Source organism: Macaca mulatta, chromosome 3 (assembly GCF_049350105.2).
Source record: "Macaca mulatta isolate MMU2019108-1 chromosome 3, T2T-MMU8v2.0, whole genome shotgun sequence".
Lineage (NCBI taxonomy): Eukaryota > Metazoa > Chordata > Mammalia > Primates > Cercopithecidae > Macaca > Macaca mulatta.
Genome location: NC_133408.1, coordinates 70,410,718 through 70,427,794, shown reverse-complemented (window position 1 = coordinate 70,427,794; position 17,077 = coordinate 70,410,718). Strand labels below are relative to the sequence as shown.

The 17,077-nt window shown below is 39.1% G+C and overlaps 1 pseudogene across 1 annotated transcript; it reads right to left on the bottom strand.

Moving 5' to 3' along the window:
- Nucleotides 1-13,741: 13,741 nt before the first annotated feature.
- Nucleotides 13,742-14,781, bottom strand: LOC700357 (myelin protein zero-like protein 1 pseudogene; annotated as a pseudogene). The gene has a single exon (XR_010677.5). The product of XR_010677.5 is annotated as a myelin protein zero-like protein 1 pseudogene (transcript).
- Between the last annotated feature and the right edge of the window lie 2,296 nt (nucleotides 14,782-17,077).

Sequence of the window (17,077 nt, the reverse complement as noted above, 5' to 3'; positions counted from 1 at the left end):
TTGGGTTTAATGGAAAGCAGTTATTTATCTTCTAAATATAAATAGAGAATAGACTTTCTATAATTCTTAGCATACAGATCTTTTAAGATTAGCACTGTGTTTAGATAACATTCATAGGTTTGTAGTAACAGAAATGTTAATTTTTTTCTAATGAAAGTGAAAAATCAATAGAAATAACTTGTTAAAATGAGTTTAAAAGAAACCTCACATGTGTACATTAAATAGCATTTAAAACCACACTGATTATTCCAGTATATTTCATTTTAATCACTGAGAAAAGTTAGTATTTTTAAATTCTTCAGTTGGAAAAAGTATTCTTATATTAGTGTTTCTGAAAGTTTCAGAAACTGTAGACCACTCAGTAATGAGGAGGCACATACAGATCACAAATTTTCTATATAATAGGCTTATCCTAACTTCTTCTTTTTTTTTTTTTTTTTTTTTTTTTTTTTGAGACAAAGTCTCCCTGTGATGCCCAGGCTAGAGGGTAATGGCACGGTCTTAGCTCATGGCAACCTCCACTTCCCAGGTTCAAGTGAGTCTCCTGCCTCAGCCACCTGAGTAGCTGGGATTACAGGCAAGTGCCATCATGCCCAGCTAATTTTAGTATTTTTAGTAGACACAGGGCTTCACCATGTTGGCCAGGTTGGTCTCTAACTCCTGACCTCGGGTGATCCACCCACCTCGGCCTCCCAAAGTGTTGGGATTACTGGTGTGAGCCACTGCACTCAGCCATCCTAGCTTTTAATATAAAAATTAAACATATTTCAAAAGTAAAATTAGTGGCCCTTTTAAGTCATGAGAAGGATATCATTGTTAGAATCGATTTGCCAAAGTATTTATGTTAGGCTTAGTAATAAGTGCTTTAAACCGAAATTCAAGTTCTACATACTATCTCAGGATAAAAAGTGGCTTTTATTTTATTTTTTTACCAATAAAGTATTTTTAAATGTTATTTCCAATTTAGAGGGGGAACACTTAACCTTTCTAGACTCCCTCAGTAATTTGTAAATTACTTTTTATTTTGTTATTATTACTTTTTTCTTTTTCCTTTTTTTTGAGAGAAAGGGTCTCAGCTTGTCACTCAGGCTAGAGTGCAGTGGTGCAATTATAGCTCACTGCAGCTTCAAACTCGTGGCCTCAAAAAATCCTCCCTCCTCAGCCTCCCGAGTAGCTGGGACCACAGGCACAAGCCAGTGTTCCCAGCCCATTATTATCACTTTTAATGTCTGCTAGTTCTAGGTGTGCACAAAGATTTAAAGGGCACATTTTTTCCACGGTTTGGCCATAACATGAGCACTGGAAATCAAAGAAATAGGTCCTGTGGGTGTGACCACTTCACATCCCAACTTGGCTCTTGTCCTTTGAAGAGTCAGAGTAATAGCAAAAGGCAAGAAGGGGACTTGGGTTTGGGGTCAGAAGGTCTGATTTTATGTCTGGAGTTGACCTCTTGAAGGCTATGTGAGGTTGGCACTGTCTTCAGTCCCTCTCTTGCATCTGTAAAATGAGGAAGGTGAGGCTTGATGAGTTCTGAGTTTCCTTGCAGTCTCTTTTTTGTTAAATTTTTTATTTCCATAGTTTTTGTGGGGGGGAGCAGGTGGTATTTGGTTACCCGAGTCAGTTCTTCAGTGGTGATTTATGAGATTTTTGTGCACCCATCACCCAAGCAGTATACACTGAACCCAATTTGTAGTATTTTATCTCTCACCTTCTTCCCAGCCTTTCCCCCTGAGTCTCTAAAGTCTGTTGTGTCATTCTTATGCCTTTTCATCCTCATAGTTTAGCTCCCACTTATGAGTAAAACATAGGACGTTTCATTTTCCATTCCTGAGTTATTTCACTTAGAATAATAGTCTCCAGTCTCATCCAGGTTTCTGTGAATGCCATTAATTCATTCCTTTTTATGGCTGAGTAGTATTCCATTATATATATATATCTCCACTTGTTTATACGTAGTTTTTATCCACTTATTGATTGATGGGCATTTGGGTTGGTTCCACATTTTTGCAGTTGCAAATTGTGCTGCTATAAACATGCCTGTGCAAGTATTTTTTTTGTATAATGACTTCTTTTCCTCTGGATAGATACTCAGTAGTGGGACTGCTGGATCAAATGGTAGTTTTATTTTTAGTTCTTTAAGGAATCTCCACACTGTTTTCCATAGTGGTTATACTAGTTTACATTCCCATCAGCAGTGTAGAAGTGTTCCCTTTTCACCATATCCATGCCGTCTATTTTTTTCAATCTTTTGATTATGGCCATTCCTATGAAAGTAAGGTGGTATTGCATTTTGGTTTTGATTTGTATTTCCTTGATCATCAGTGATGTTGTGCACTTTTTCATATGTTTGTTGGCCATTTGTATATCTTCTTTTGAGAATTGTTTATTCATTTTCTTAGCCCACTTTTTGACGGGATTGCTTGTTCTTTCTTGTTAATTTGTTTGAATTCATTGCAAATTCTGGATATTAGTCCTTTGTCAGATGTATAAATTGTGAGAAATTTCCCCCATTCTGTGTCTTGTTGTTTACTAACTGTTTCTTTTGCTGTGCTAACGTCCTTTAGTTTAATTAAGTTCTACCTATTTATCTTTGTTTTTATTGCATTTGCTTTTGGGTTCTTGGTCATGAAGTTTTTGCCAAAGCCAATGTCTAGAATGGTTTTTCTAATATTATCATCTAGAATTTTAAGTTTAAGGTCTTAGATTTAAGTCCTTTATCTATCTTGAGTTGATTTTTGTATAAGGTGAGAGCTGAGGGTCCAGTTTCATTTTTCTATATGTGGTTTGCAAATGATCCCAGCACCATTTGTTGAATAGGGTGTCCTTGCACTTTTTTTGTTGTTGTTACTGCTTTGTCTAAGATCAGTTGGCTATAAGTATTTGGGTTTATTTCTGTTTCATTGGTCTATGTGCCTATTTTTATATCAGTACCATGCAGTTTTGGTGACTCTGGCCTTATAGTTTGAAATCAGGTAATGTGATGTCTCCAGAAATGTTCTTTTTGCTCAGTCTTGCTTTGGTTTGTGGACTCCTTTTTGGTTCTCTATGAATTTTCGGATTGCATTTTCTTTTTTTTTTTTTTTTTTGAGACGGAGTCTCACTCCGTCGCCCAGGATGGAGTGCAGTGGCGCAATCTCGGCTCACTGCAAACTCTGCTTCCCGGGTTCTCCTGCCTCAGTCTCCTGAGTAGCTGGGACTACAGGCACCTGCCACCACGCCCGGCTAAGGTTTTGTATTTTTAGTAGAGACAGGGTTTCACTGTGTTAGCCAGGATGGTCTCGATCTCCTGACCTTGTGATATGCCCGCCTCGGCCTCCCAAAGTGCTGGGATTACAGGCGTGAGCCACCGCGTCCAGCCCGGATTGCATTTTCTAGTTCTGTGAATAATGATGGTGGTATTTTGATGGGAATTGCATGGGATTTGTATATTGCTTTTGGCAGTATAGTCATGTTTACAATGTTGATTCTACCCATTCATGAGCATAGGATGTGTTTTTATTTGTTTGTGTCATCTATATTTCTTTCAACAGTGTTTTGTAGTTTTCCTTGTAGAAGTCTTTGACCTTCTTGGTTAGGTGTATTGCTAAGTGTTTTATTTCTTTTCAGCTATTATAAAAGGGATTGAGTTGTTTATTTGATTTTCAGCTTGGTTGCTCTTTGTGTATAGCAGAGCTATGGATTTGTGTATGTTAATTTTGTATCCTGAAATTTGCTGAATTCATTTATCAGTTCTAGAAGCTTTATGGAAGAGTCTTTAGGGTTTTCTAAGTCTACAATTATATCAGCAGCAAACAGCAACAACAACAACAAAAAACAGGTGTTTTTTTTTTTTAGACGGAGTGTTGCTCTGTCACCAAGGCTGGAGTGTGATGGCACGATCTTGACTCCCTGCAACCTCTACCTCCTGGGTTTAAGCAATTCTCCTGCCTCAGCCTCCCAAGTAGCTGGGACTATAGGCACCCACCACCACGCATGGCTAATTTTTTGTACTTTTAGTAGAGACCGGGTTTGACCATGTTAGCCAGGATGGTCTTGATCTACTGACCTCATGATCCGCCTGCATTGGCCTCCCAAAGTGCTGGGATTACAGGTGTGAGCCACCACGCCTGGCTGACTTTCTCTTTACCAATTTGGATGTGCTTTATTTTTTTTCTCTTGTCTGATTGCTCTGGCTAGGACTTCCAGTACTATGTTGAACTGAAGTGGTGAAAGGGGGAAATTCTTGTTTTGTTCCAGTTCTCGGGGGAAATTTTTTCAACTTTTATTTTTATTTTTATTAATTTTTTTTTTTTTTTTGAGACAGAGTCTCATTCTGCCTGGAATGCAATGACTTTATCTCAGGTCACTGCAAACTCTGCCTCCCAGGTTCAAGTGATTCTCCACCTCAGCCTCCCTAGTAGCTGGGATTACAGGCACCTGCCATCATACCCAGCTAATTTTTGTATTTTTGTAGAGACGGGGTTTTACCATGTTGGCTGGACTGGTCATGAACTCCTGACCTCATGAGATAGACCCACCTTGGCCTTCTACAGTGCTGGGATTAGAGGCATGAGCCACCGCACCCAGCCTGCTTTCAACTTTTCCCCATTCAGTGTTATGTTGGCTGTGGGTTTGTTTTAGATGGCTTTTATTACATTGAGCTATGTCCATTGTACACTGATTCTGTTGAGGATATTAATAATAAAGGATGCTGATTTTGTCAAATGCTTTTTCTGCATATATTAAGATGATCATGTGATTTTTATTTTTAATTCTGTTTATGTGGTATATTACATTCATTGACTCATGTATTTTAAACCATCCATGCATCCCTGGTATAAAACCCACTTGGTTATGGTGGATTATCTTTTTGATATGCTGTTGGATTTGGTTAGCTAGTATTTTGTTAAGAATTTTTGCATCTATGTTCATCAGGGATATTGGTCTGTAGTTTTTTTATTGGTTGTGTCCTTTCCTGGTTTTTGGTATTAGGGTGATACTGGTTTTATAGAATGATTTAAGGAGGATTCCCTCTTTCTCTATCTTGTGGAGTAGTGTCAATAGGATTGGTACCAATTCTTCTTTAAATGTCTAGTAGAATTCAGTTGTGAATTTGCCTGGTCCTGGACTTTTTTTTTTTTGTTATTGTTGGTAATGTTGTTATTACCATTTCAATCTCACTGCTTATTATTGGTTTGTTCAGGATTTCTAATTCTTCCTGATTTAAGCTAGGAGGGTTGTATCTTTCAAGGAATTTATACATCTTCTTCTGGTTTTCTAGTTTATGCATATAAAGATGTTTATAGTAGCCTTAAATAATCTTTTGTATTTTTGTGGTGTTAGTTGTAATAGCTCTTGTTTTGTTGCTGATTGAGCTTCTTTGGATCCTCTCCTTTTCTTGGTGAATCTTGCTAAAGGTCTATCAATTTTATTTATCTTTTCAAAGAACCAGGTTTTAGTTTCATTTATCTTTTCTATTATTTTGTTTCAATTTCATTTGTTCTGTTAGGATCAGACTTTTTGATGTAAGCATTTAGGGCTATAAACTTTTCTCTTAGCACCATGTTTGCTGTATCCCAGATGTTTTTATATTATTCAGTTAGAAGACTTTCTAGCATACCCATCTTGATTTTATTGTTGAGCCAATGATCATTCAGGAGCAAGTTATTTAATTTCCATGTATTTTCATTATTTTGAAGGCCCCTTTTGGAGTTGATTTCCAGTTTTATTCCACTGTGGTCTGAGACAGTACCTGATATAATTTCAATTTTCTAAAATTTACTGAGACTTACTTTGTGGCCTATCATATGGTTTATCTTGGAGAAAGTTCCATGCACTGATGAATAGAATGTATATTCTGTGGTTGTTTGGTAGAATGTTCCATAAATATCTGTTAAGTCAATTTGTTCCAGGGTATAATTTAAATCCGTCGTCTCTTTGTTGACTTTCTGTCTTGATGACTTGTCTAGTGCTATCAGTGGAGTATTGAAGTCCCCCATTATTATTGTGTTGCTGTCTATCTCATTTCTTAGGTCTAGTAGTAATTGTTTTATAAATTTGAGAGCTCCAGTGTTAGGTGCATATATATATTTAAGATTGTGATATTTTTCTGTTGGACAAGCCCTTTTATCATGATATAATTTCCTTCTTTGTCTTTTTTAACTGCTGTTACTTTAAAGTTTGTTTTGTCTAATATAAGAATAGCTACTCCTACTCCCTTTTTGTGTCCATTTGCATGGAATTTCTTTTTCCACCTCATTACCTTAAGTTTATGTAAGTCCTTATGTGCTAGGAGAGTCTCTTGAAGGCAGCAGATAGTTGGTCGGTGAATTCTTATCCATTCTACAATTCTGTATCTTTTAAGTAGAGTGTTTAGGCCATTTACATTCAATGTTAGTATTGATATGTGAGGTAGTATTCTATTTGTGATGGTGTTTGTTGCCTGTATACCTTGGTTTTTGTTTGTTTTATAGGTTCTGTGAGATTTATGCTTTAAAGAGATTTTGTTTTAACATGTTTCCAGAATTTGTTTTAAGATTTAGAGCTCTTTTTAACAGTTCTGGTAGTGCTGGCTTGGTAGTGGCAAATTCTCTGAGCATTTGTTTGTCTAAAAACAACATTATCTTTTCTTAATTTATAGAGCTTAGTTTTGGCTGCATGCAGTGGCTCACACCTGTAATCCCAGCACTTTGGGAGGCTGAGGTGGGTGGATCATGAGGTCAGGAGATCAAGACCATACTGGCCAACATGTTGAAACCCTGTATCTACTAAAAATACAAAAAATTAGCTGGGTATGGTGGCACACACCTGTAATCCCAGCTACTCAGGAGGGCGAGGCAGGAGAATTGCTTGAACTTGAGAGGCAGAGGTTGCAGTGAGCTGAGATCATGCCACTGCACTCTAGCCTGGCAAAAGAGCGAGACTTCATCTCAAATAAATAAATAAAGAGATACATAAATAAAATAAAGCTTAGTTTCATTGGATACAAAATCCTTGGCTAATAATTGTTTTGTTCAAGGAGGCTGAAGATAGTGCCCCAATCCCTTCTATCTTGTAAAGTTTCTGCTGAGAAATCTGCTGTTAATCTGGTAGATTTTCCTTTAGAGGTTACCTGGTGCTTTTGCCTCACAGTTCTTAAGATTCTTTCCTTCATCTTAACTTTGGATAACCTGATGACAATGTGCCTAGGTGATGATCTTTTTGTGATGAATTTTCCAGGTGTTCTTCAATTTTCTTGTATTTGGATTTCTAGGTCTCCAGCAAGGCTGGGGAAGGTTTCCTTAATTATTCCCCTAAATACATTTTCCAAACTTTTATATTTCTCTTCTTTCTCAGGGACATCAGTTATGTTTAGGTTTGGTCACTTAACATAATCCCAGACTTCTTGAAGGCTTTATTTTTTCTTATTCTTTTTTCTTCATCTTTGTTGTACTGGGTTAATTTAAAAACCTTGTCTTTGAGCTCTGAAGTTCTTTCTTCTGCTTGTTTGATTCTATTGCTGAGACTTTCCAGAACATTTTTTATTTCTCTAAGTGCATCCTTTATTTCCTGCAGTTGTGATTGCTTTTTATTCATGCTATCTATTTCACTGACAATTTCTCCTCTCATTTCTTGTTTTGTTTTTTTTTTTATTTTTAAAAAATTGTACTTCATGTTTCTCTGATGCCTCCTAGATTAGCTTAATAAATGATCTTCTGAATTATTTTTCAGGTAAATCAGGGATTTCTTCTTGGTTTGGATTCATTGCTGGTGAGCTAATCTGGTTTTTGGGGGATGTTAAAAAACCTTGTTTTGTCATATTACCAGATTGTTTTTTCTGGTTCTTTCTCATTTGGGTAGGCTATGTCAGAGGGAAAGTCTAGGGTTCAAGGCTGCTGTTCAGATTCTTTTGTCCCATTGGGTGTTCCTTTGATGTACTACTGTCCCCCTTTTTTTAGAGATGTGGCTTCCTGAGAGCCGAGCTATAGTGATTATTATCTCTTCTGGATCTAGCCACCCAGCAGGTCTACCAGGCTTTGGGCTGGTACTGGGGGTTGTCTGCACAGCATCCTGTAATGTGAACTGTCTGCAGGTGTCTCAGCTAGGATTTCCTTGGATAGGGCTTGCTACAGCTGCTGCAGGAAATGTGGTGTTTTTCCCAGGTTAGTGGAGTTATGCTCCCAGAAGGATTATGGCTGCCTCTGTGGTGTCATGCAGGTTGTCAGGGAAGTTGGGGAGAGCCAGCAGTTACATACCTCACCCAGCTTCCATGCAACCCAAAAGGTCAGTCTCATTCCCACTGTACCCCACACCCCAACAGCACTGAGATTTTTCCAGCCAGTGGGTGAGCAGGGCTGAGTACTTGCCCCAAGCTACCAGCCTCCCAGCTGATAAAGTGAGCAGGGTGTTGGTGCCTTCCTGCCTGTAGAGTCTGCACACCAGATTCATGCCCTCCTGGAGTTCTTGCCAGGAGACTTTGTGTTCAGTTGGAATTGTTACAAAGTTCAGCTGGAGGTTTCCTTCCTCCTGTGGTCTTTTCCAAGTACTTCTGGCAGCTCTCCCCAAAAACACCTTCGAGGCAAGTATGAAATAGCTTCCCAGGGGACCCAGAAAGCCCACAAGGTTTTTTCTGCTGTTTCCTCTACCCCTGTATTTTACTCACTCTCTAAACTGCTCAGCTCCAGGTAAGGTCAGATCCTTCTCCCGTGACCTAGACATTCAGGTTCCCCAGTAAGGTTATGTGTTTGGGGGTGGGTGATCCCTTTTTTCCACGTTCACAGATGGGGCACTCCCAGTATTTGGGCTGTCTCCCAGGTCCTACAGGAGCAATCCACTTTCTTCAGAAGGTCTGTGGGTTCTCTCAGCTTTCCTGGTTTATTCCTGCAGTAGTTCTGGAGCAAAAGTTCACGATGCAAGTCTCCACACACTGCTTTGTCTGTCCTAGTGGGAGCTGCAATCTGGTTCTGCCTCCTGAATGCTTTTTTTTTTTTTTTTTTTTTTCCAAAAAAGTGGTTTGTAAATTTCTCTTTATTTTTTACTAAATTAGAAAATTCAAAGCCAAAATGTTAGGTCAGGAATAAAAACAAGCATCAGGTGAGAGGGTGTTTAGCATAATGGTTAATATAGTGAAACTCAGAATCAGGTGGTTTCTGATTGCATCCCAGTTCTGCCACTTATGGGCTGTATGACGTATATACAGTTTCTTGACCTCTCTTTGTTTGACTTTTCAATGGTTCAGCGAAAATAATAGTCATAAATGCTAGGGTTTTTATAAAATTTAAGCAATTAAAAGAAAGATGTCCAAAGAGTACCCAGAACATAGCAAGTGTACAAGAAACTTATTAGCTCTTATTTGTCAATTCTGTTAGATCATGATTAATGTTAAGCCTGAAAACAAGGTCCTTACATCAGTGGTTTGTAACCCATGTCTATTCTAGTCAGTCTGGGGCTATAATGCTAGTCAAATATTTTTAATACTATCCTTTTATTTAAAAAAGCATAATAGTATTTTTGATTGACATATCAAAGTTGCATACATTTCTGGAGTACAATGTGATGCTTGAATATATTATACATATATATATACACACACATATGTAATATGGAATGATTAAATCAAGTTAAATAACATATCTATGAACTTGCTTACCTATTGTTTTTTGTCATGAGACACTTGAAATTTAGTTATTTCAAAATATACAATACATTATTGTTTACTATAGTCATCCTGCTGTGCAATAGATCTCAAAACCTACTGAAACTTTGTACCCTTTGATGAACAACTCCCTGTTTTCTTCCCACCACACTCAGCCTCTGCTAAAGATGATTTTACTTTCTACTTTCTTGAGTTAAACTTTATTCTATATATAAATGAGGTCATGCAATATCTGTCTTTCTGTGTCAGGGTTATACCATCTAGTGTAATGTCTTCTGAATTTATATTGTTTGAAATTATGAGATTTACCCCTTTTTAAGGCTGAATAGTATTCCATTGTGTATCTACGCCACATTTGTTTTTCAAAAAAATTATTTAAGGCCAGGCTTGGTGGCTTATGCCCGTAATCCCAGCACTTTGGGAGGCTGAGGCGGGTGGATCACGGGGTCAGGAGACCATCCTGACCCACATGGTGAAACGCCAATTCTACTAAAAATACAAAAATTAGCTGGGTGTGGTGGCATGCACCTGTAATCCCAGCTACTTGGGAGGCTGAGGCAGGAGAATGGCTTGAACCCAGGAGGCAGAGATTGCAGTGAGCCAAGATCACACCACTGCACTCCAGCCTGGTGACAGAGCGAGACTCTGTCCCACCAAAAATTAAATATATTCATCTATTGTTGAAAAACTCATGTTATGGAAGGATATTTCTGTGTTAAAACATGTATTAATATAATTCAGCATATACATATATTATTAATAATAGCTAATTTGTACTGAGCATGAGCCATAACACAATTTATGTGTTAATAAATTTAATGCTCACAGTAACTGAATAACAGGTATTATTATTATCCTCGTTTTACAGAGAAAGAAACAAAGCCAAGGAGAAAAATGACTTGCTTACTATACCAAAGCCAATATTAAACCACAGGCAACTTTGTCTCCAGAGATAAACCAATAAAACAATAAAAACCCTCTTCAAACAGAAAAATTAATTTTATATATGTATATGTATATATATTTTGAGATGGAGTTTTGCTCTCGTTCCCCAGGTTGGAGTGCAATGGTACAATCTTGGCTTACCTGCAACCTCTGCCTCCTGGGTTCAAGCGATTCTCCTGCCTCAGCCTCCCGAGTAGCCAGGACTACAGGCATGTGCCACCATGCCCAGCTAATTTTTGTATTTTGAATAGAGACGGGGTTTCACCATGTTAGATTGGATGGTCTCAATTTCTTAACCTCGTCCCGCCTCGGCCGCCCAAAGTGCTGAGATTACAGGCATGAGCCTCTGCACCCGGCTCACAAAATTATTTTTGACATTAATTTTTAAATAAAAGTTAACCAGAATTGATTAATTGGATACATTTTCATTGTCCTATGTACTTGTGAATGTATAAAATGGTACATAAGCGAGAAAAAAGCCAGTAAAAGGATAAGTTAGTTAATATTTCAATGAATAAAATTGGAAAGTAGTTAATTATTATTTGCAGATGATATTTTTGTTTGCTTAGATGACAAAAGCAACTAAAAGACTATTTTAAAAGTCTATTCAGGTGCCTAGGCAAAATTCTAAGATGATCCTCAGGATTCCCAGTTTGTTGCACACCTGCTGTGTAATCCTTTTTTTAAGTGTAAAAAAAAAAAGTGTGACTGTGGTGGAAAATTACTCATGAAATTAGGTTACTAATGTGTTACCTTTGTGTTCATCAAAAGGGAGATTATCCTGATTGGGCTAAACTAAATCAGAGGTGCTTTTAAAAGAAAGGGACACATCCTGGGCATGGTGGCTCACGCCTGTAACCCTAGCGCTTTTGGGAGGCCTAGGTGGGCACATCATGAGGTCAAGAGATGGAGACTATCCTGGCCAACATGGTAAAAATACAAAAATTAGCTGCGCGTGGTGGCACGTGCCTGTAGTCTCAGCTATTTGGGTGCCTGAGTCAGGAGAATCTCTTGAACCCGGGAGGTGGAAGTTGTGGTGAGCCAAGATCGTGCCATTGCATTCCAGCCTGGCGACAGAGTGACACTCCTTCTCAAAAACAAAACAAAACAAGACAAAAAAGAAAAAAAAAAGGGACACATCAGAGAAAAACACCCCTGCTGGTCTGGAAGTAAGTGACTTCCAGGTGGGCTAGCTAAACTGCTTATGGAGGCCACATGGCAGGAAATACATTTGTATCTTTTCATTATTCCTGGCTCCCACATGTTGCTTCCAGTAGGGAGGACAGGAGGATCCCATGGATCCTCCCCATGGCAGAGGAAAGAAGAGGGGGTTCTCATTCATTCAATAAATAATCACCTGATGATCTGAGATAGCTTAAGATAAACAGAGGAGACCACACATGACCACATTAAAGGGAGGAAGGAGGCAATCTGGTTGAAAGGGGTCACCGGCATTATGAAGCAACATTTAGTAAGTGGTAGTGAATGATGAGCCTGTGGGATATTGATAGTCTACCATCAATGAGAGTGAACTCATTCTAATTAAATCAGCATGTGTGCACCATTCTGGTGACCCAGTTTTACACTACCCATTACAGAAATACCATGGGGACCAGTAGGTACCCTCCTAGAATTAAAATTATCATGAGAAACATATCTAATTTTTCATTTTCACAATTGAAAAATCTTGAGAACATTATTAATTTGATGATGAACTTATCTTCTGTTAATTTTAGATTTTAGAGAATTCTACTATACTTTAATACAATATTGAACTTTAAACATCTTAATATATATATATTTCTTTTTTTTTGTTTGGAGACAGAGTCTCAGTCCATCAACAAGGATGGAGTGCAGTGGCACCATCTTGGCTCACTGCAACCTTCACCTCCCAGGTTCAAGAGATTCTCCCGTCTCAGCCTCCAGAGCAGCTAGGCTCACATCACCACACCTGGCTATTTTTTTTTTTTTTTTTTTGAAATGACAACATAAGTGTTTAATGATCTTCACCATGCTTTCCATTCCCAGTAAAAAGTAAAAACTCATAGATTTTAAGTGGGGTGGGGAGTAGTGAATGGGAGAAAACAAGTTTTAGGGAAGGACAGCCAAACTGTCTAATTTAGGCTCTCGTTAACCTCAACAGTCTTTGAGGCACCATAAAGCTGTTACAAAGCCATGACTAATGCTGCCTCTAGATGGAAGCATAACTAATTATAAAGGTGATTCTTGCCAGCTGCTGTGGTGCAACTATAGTTCCAGCTACTTGGGAGGCTGAGGAGGGAGAATCACTTGAGCCCAAGAGTTCAAGGCTAGTCTGGGCAACACAGTGAGACTCTACCTCAAAAAAAAAAAAAAAAAAAAAAAAAAGCAAAAGGTGATTCTCTAGAGAGCGAACTCTGGGATATTGGAGAGTAACAATATAATGATCTCATTTCTGCCTACTTAGAAGAAACTCCTCTCCTTTTGCTGTGTGGGGACTGTTATTTCAAGCAGAAAGGACATCAGCAAAGAGTAAAATCGATACCTTTTACTCTCCACATTACAATAGTTCTCAAGCAAAGCTTGGATTTTCTATTTAATCAGTATTGATCCAAAGGTATCCAGAATGAAGTGATTTTCGGCATTTATCCTTTGCTAATCTTGCTATTATGAATCCCGAAATTGGTATGACACATTTCAAGGGTGCAACTTAAAGTAAGTCTACACAACATGTAAGGCTAACAATTGCCACATATTTTAATGAGAAAAACATCAAAAAAACTTCTCAAATTGTTTTCCAGTGGCATAGTCAATGGATACTTTTTTAAAGCTGCAAACAAATAAATGGTACTGATACTGTGTTAAAGGCCCCCTGGGTATGCTTCCATCATAGCATCTCCGTCCTCCAACTACAATAAATGCTAAGACTGATTAAGCCCTTAGGTTAAAAGGCCATGTCTACTGGAAATACTACAGGATCCGCTACTGTCTCCATTAAGGCAAACCATTTCTAAATGATGGTGAAAGGAATGTTTCTGAAATCTCCCAATTGTAAAGGACCTGAAAAGAAAGTATAAAAACAGCAAGAAAATGGGTACATATATAGAATCATACCATCTTTTCATCATGCAACATTGGCTCCTCACATCAGGAAGATTAAATAGAATATTTATACATATTCTTTGTACACATCTTTCTCTCCCTCTGTGAGTACACATGTACTTGTCCTTGCCTGGGTCTCCAAGGCTACATGTGGTAATGGGCTACATTTGCTGAACCAGAGTCCAGTTTGGTTTTGTTTCTTGCTGAGGATATGTTCTAGGTCTTCTCTTAATTTTTTCAGATATCCGCATACACCACAGACTCTGACTTGTTAATCTTGTCACTATGATGTCCACCAGAGTGGTCTAACTGTGCATATATGACTGGGACCTGGTGAGATCCAGAAGGCAGTCTCTTTACAAAACCCTCAGTGTCAGAGTGGGACTTCCGAGGAGCCTGTTTAACTGGTGTGACAAACTCTCTGATGTAACCCCGTTTAGAGTTTTTCCTTCTATAGAGGACAGCCAGAATCATGCTGATGAGCAGAGTGAGACCTAGGATCACAGTAGTAACTATGCCCCACACTACCCAAACTGGAAACACAGGCAAACTCTCTTTTTCTACAACATAGAGCATAATGTGTCCAGACTGGAAAACAATGTCAGGAGGGTTTTTGACATCACAGCTATAGGTGCCATTGTATATAGACTGCATATTTTCTGTGTTGATTGATGCATCTTTCTTGTCAAGGTCTTCAGCCCAGCTGATTCTGTCTTTAAATAGTGGATAATTCCCAAGGTACACCTGCCCTTGGGAATAGTGGAAAAATGACGTGGTGGTGTCAGCCCCCTCTGGCTGGAAGCTTCAGAAGACTGAGGTCAACCCGCCAGTCATATTAGTAGACTTGAGCTTGCAGGTCAGCTTCCCTTATGTACCATTTGCCATGAAGATTTCTTTTGGTGTATGTGCTTCCAAGGCTGGTAGTCCAGCTGTCAAGAGCCCCAGCACCACTGCCAGCACTGACCACAGCCAGCGCTTCCTGTCTGGGGCTGCAGTAACTGTCCCAGCTCTGGCAGGCGCTGCCATTGTCTAGCCACTGCAGTCGCTGCCACTGCACCTCTGAGCCCGGGTCCCCACTGAGGTTGGCTTGGCTTGGGGAAGAGGGTTTTGATCTCTCTGCCACCCGTGCTGGGTAGCATCTCCATGCCACACTCCCTACGCTGGACCCAGCCGTGGCTCACCAGATCTGCACCCTAGCCACAGTCCCGCTCCGGCTACACCTGGCTAATTTTTTTTATGTTTAGTAAAGATGAGGTTTCACCACGTTTGCCAGGCTGGTCTCGAACTCCTGACCTCAAGTGATTTGTTCACCTCAGCCTCTCAAAGTGCTGGGATTACAGGTGTGAGCCACTGCACCTGGTCATAATATTAATATTTATTTATTTAGACAGAGTCTCGCCCTGTTGCACAGACTAGAGTGCAATGGCACGATCTTGGCTCACTGCAACCTCCGCCTTCAAGTGATTCTCTTGCCTCAGCCTCCCAAGTAGCTGGGATTACAGGCGCACACCACCATGCCCAGCTAGTTTTTTGTATTTTTAGTAGAGATGGGGTTTCACCATGTTGGCCAGGCTTGTCTCGAACTCCTGACCTTAAGTGATCCACCCACGTTGGACTCCCAAAATGCTGGGATTACAGGCGTGAGCCACCGCACCCAGCCATGAATATTTCTTTAATGTATGAACAGTTACGTAGATATTTGCTCTTAGAGTAACATAATAAAAGTAACAATTAGAGAAAACATTTGAAATGGGATAAAATTAATCAAAACCACATCTTTTCAATGGCTTGGCATAATTGCCGTGCTTTTTGAAATGGCCAGATTACTAGCAAGAAGCAACGACAAGATTTTGGCTTTGCTCAATCATTAAGTTATTGACCTTATGAGATCTAAAATCCTGGCTAAAGGATTTGAAAGGCGTATTCTTCAGGTGGCTTCCTAGGGTATCCAAGAAAATGCAAGAAGACTTTTGAAGTTAGGCAGGAGAATGCATTCGATATACATTGCTCTTCTCTGATTTGCTTTAACATCAAAAGATTGAAGATTGCAAATCTAATCTCTCTATGTAGAGTAAATTAGGAAAGGATTTATTTTTCATCCAGGGAAATAATTGTATAAAACTAATGGGAGTGTGGTGGCTCACATCCGTAATCCCAGCACTTTGGGAGGCCAAGGCGGGCAGATTACTTGAGGTCAGGAGTTTGAGACCAGCCTGACCAGCATGGTGAAACCCCATCTCTAGTAAAAATACAAAAAATTAACCAGGTGTGGTGGCGCATGCCTGTAGTCCCAGCTACCTGAGAGACTGAGGCAGGAGAACGGCTTGAATCTGGGAGGCGGAGTTTGCAGTGAGCCAAGATTATGCCATTGCACCCCAGGCTGGGTGACAGAGCAAGACTCTGTCTCAAAAAAAAAAATTAATTAATTAATTAATGGGTAACAGATACCGTTAGCTGCCAAAAAAATAGTATGACTAGATTCAGTAAGTATCTAGCCATGCAAATAACAGTCCATTAAGTTAAGACTCTAATATGTGTATGTGAACAGCATTTATGTGCAATGTGATGCACTTCTACTCAGCACCTTCTTTTGCCTGCTTGCAGAGGTATCAATTTCCCCTGAGTGATTCAGGGTGCGTACTGATAATTGAGAATGCTGTGTTCAGAGGGATTACTAGGAATATCATTAACACAATTTTTTCCATATTATAAAGAAATTTTATGAATCTTACTCTGCCTCACAAAGGCTTTTAGTAAAAGATTGTTTATTTATAGTGCTCGATTTGAATTCATGGGAAATTTCAATATTCCAGGTAAGTCAGAGACACTTAAGTGTCAACAAAATTCCATAATACATACTTGAATGAGATAAAGTCTTCTTAGCTAAGAATTTTATTTTATCCATAAATTTAGAGAAGAACAGAAAACCAGTACTTTGGGCCAAATAACAGTGTTTGACATGGAATTACCACCCAAGCAAGTGCTCTCCAACATCATCATTAAAATAGCAATAGCACCATGTGCTTTCCTAGAGACAGCTGGCCTGTTTTGCACTGATATAAGGTGGAGAAGGCGTTGAAATAATGAAGGGGGGTGATATACATTGAATAATCATATGAAATACAATTTTTAATAAAAAGAAGCATTTGAAGTTGTATAACTATAGATGAGACTGTTAGTATGAGGTTATGATATTTTTACTTCTTTTTTTTTTTTTTTTTTTTTTTGAGACTTAGTCTCACTCTGTCACCCAGGCTGGAGTGCAGTGGCGCAATCTCTCGCTGCAACCTTGGCCGCCCAGGTTCAAGAGATTCTCCTGACTCAGACTCCTGAGTAGCTGGGATGACAGGCACCTGCCACCGTGCCCAGCTAATTTTTGTAGTTTTTAGTAGAGACAGGGTTTCACCATCTTGGCCAAGCTGGTCTTAGAACTTCTGA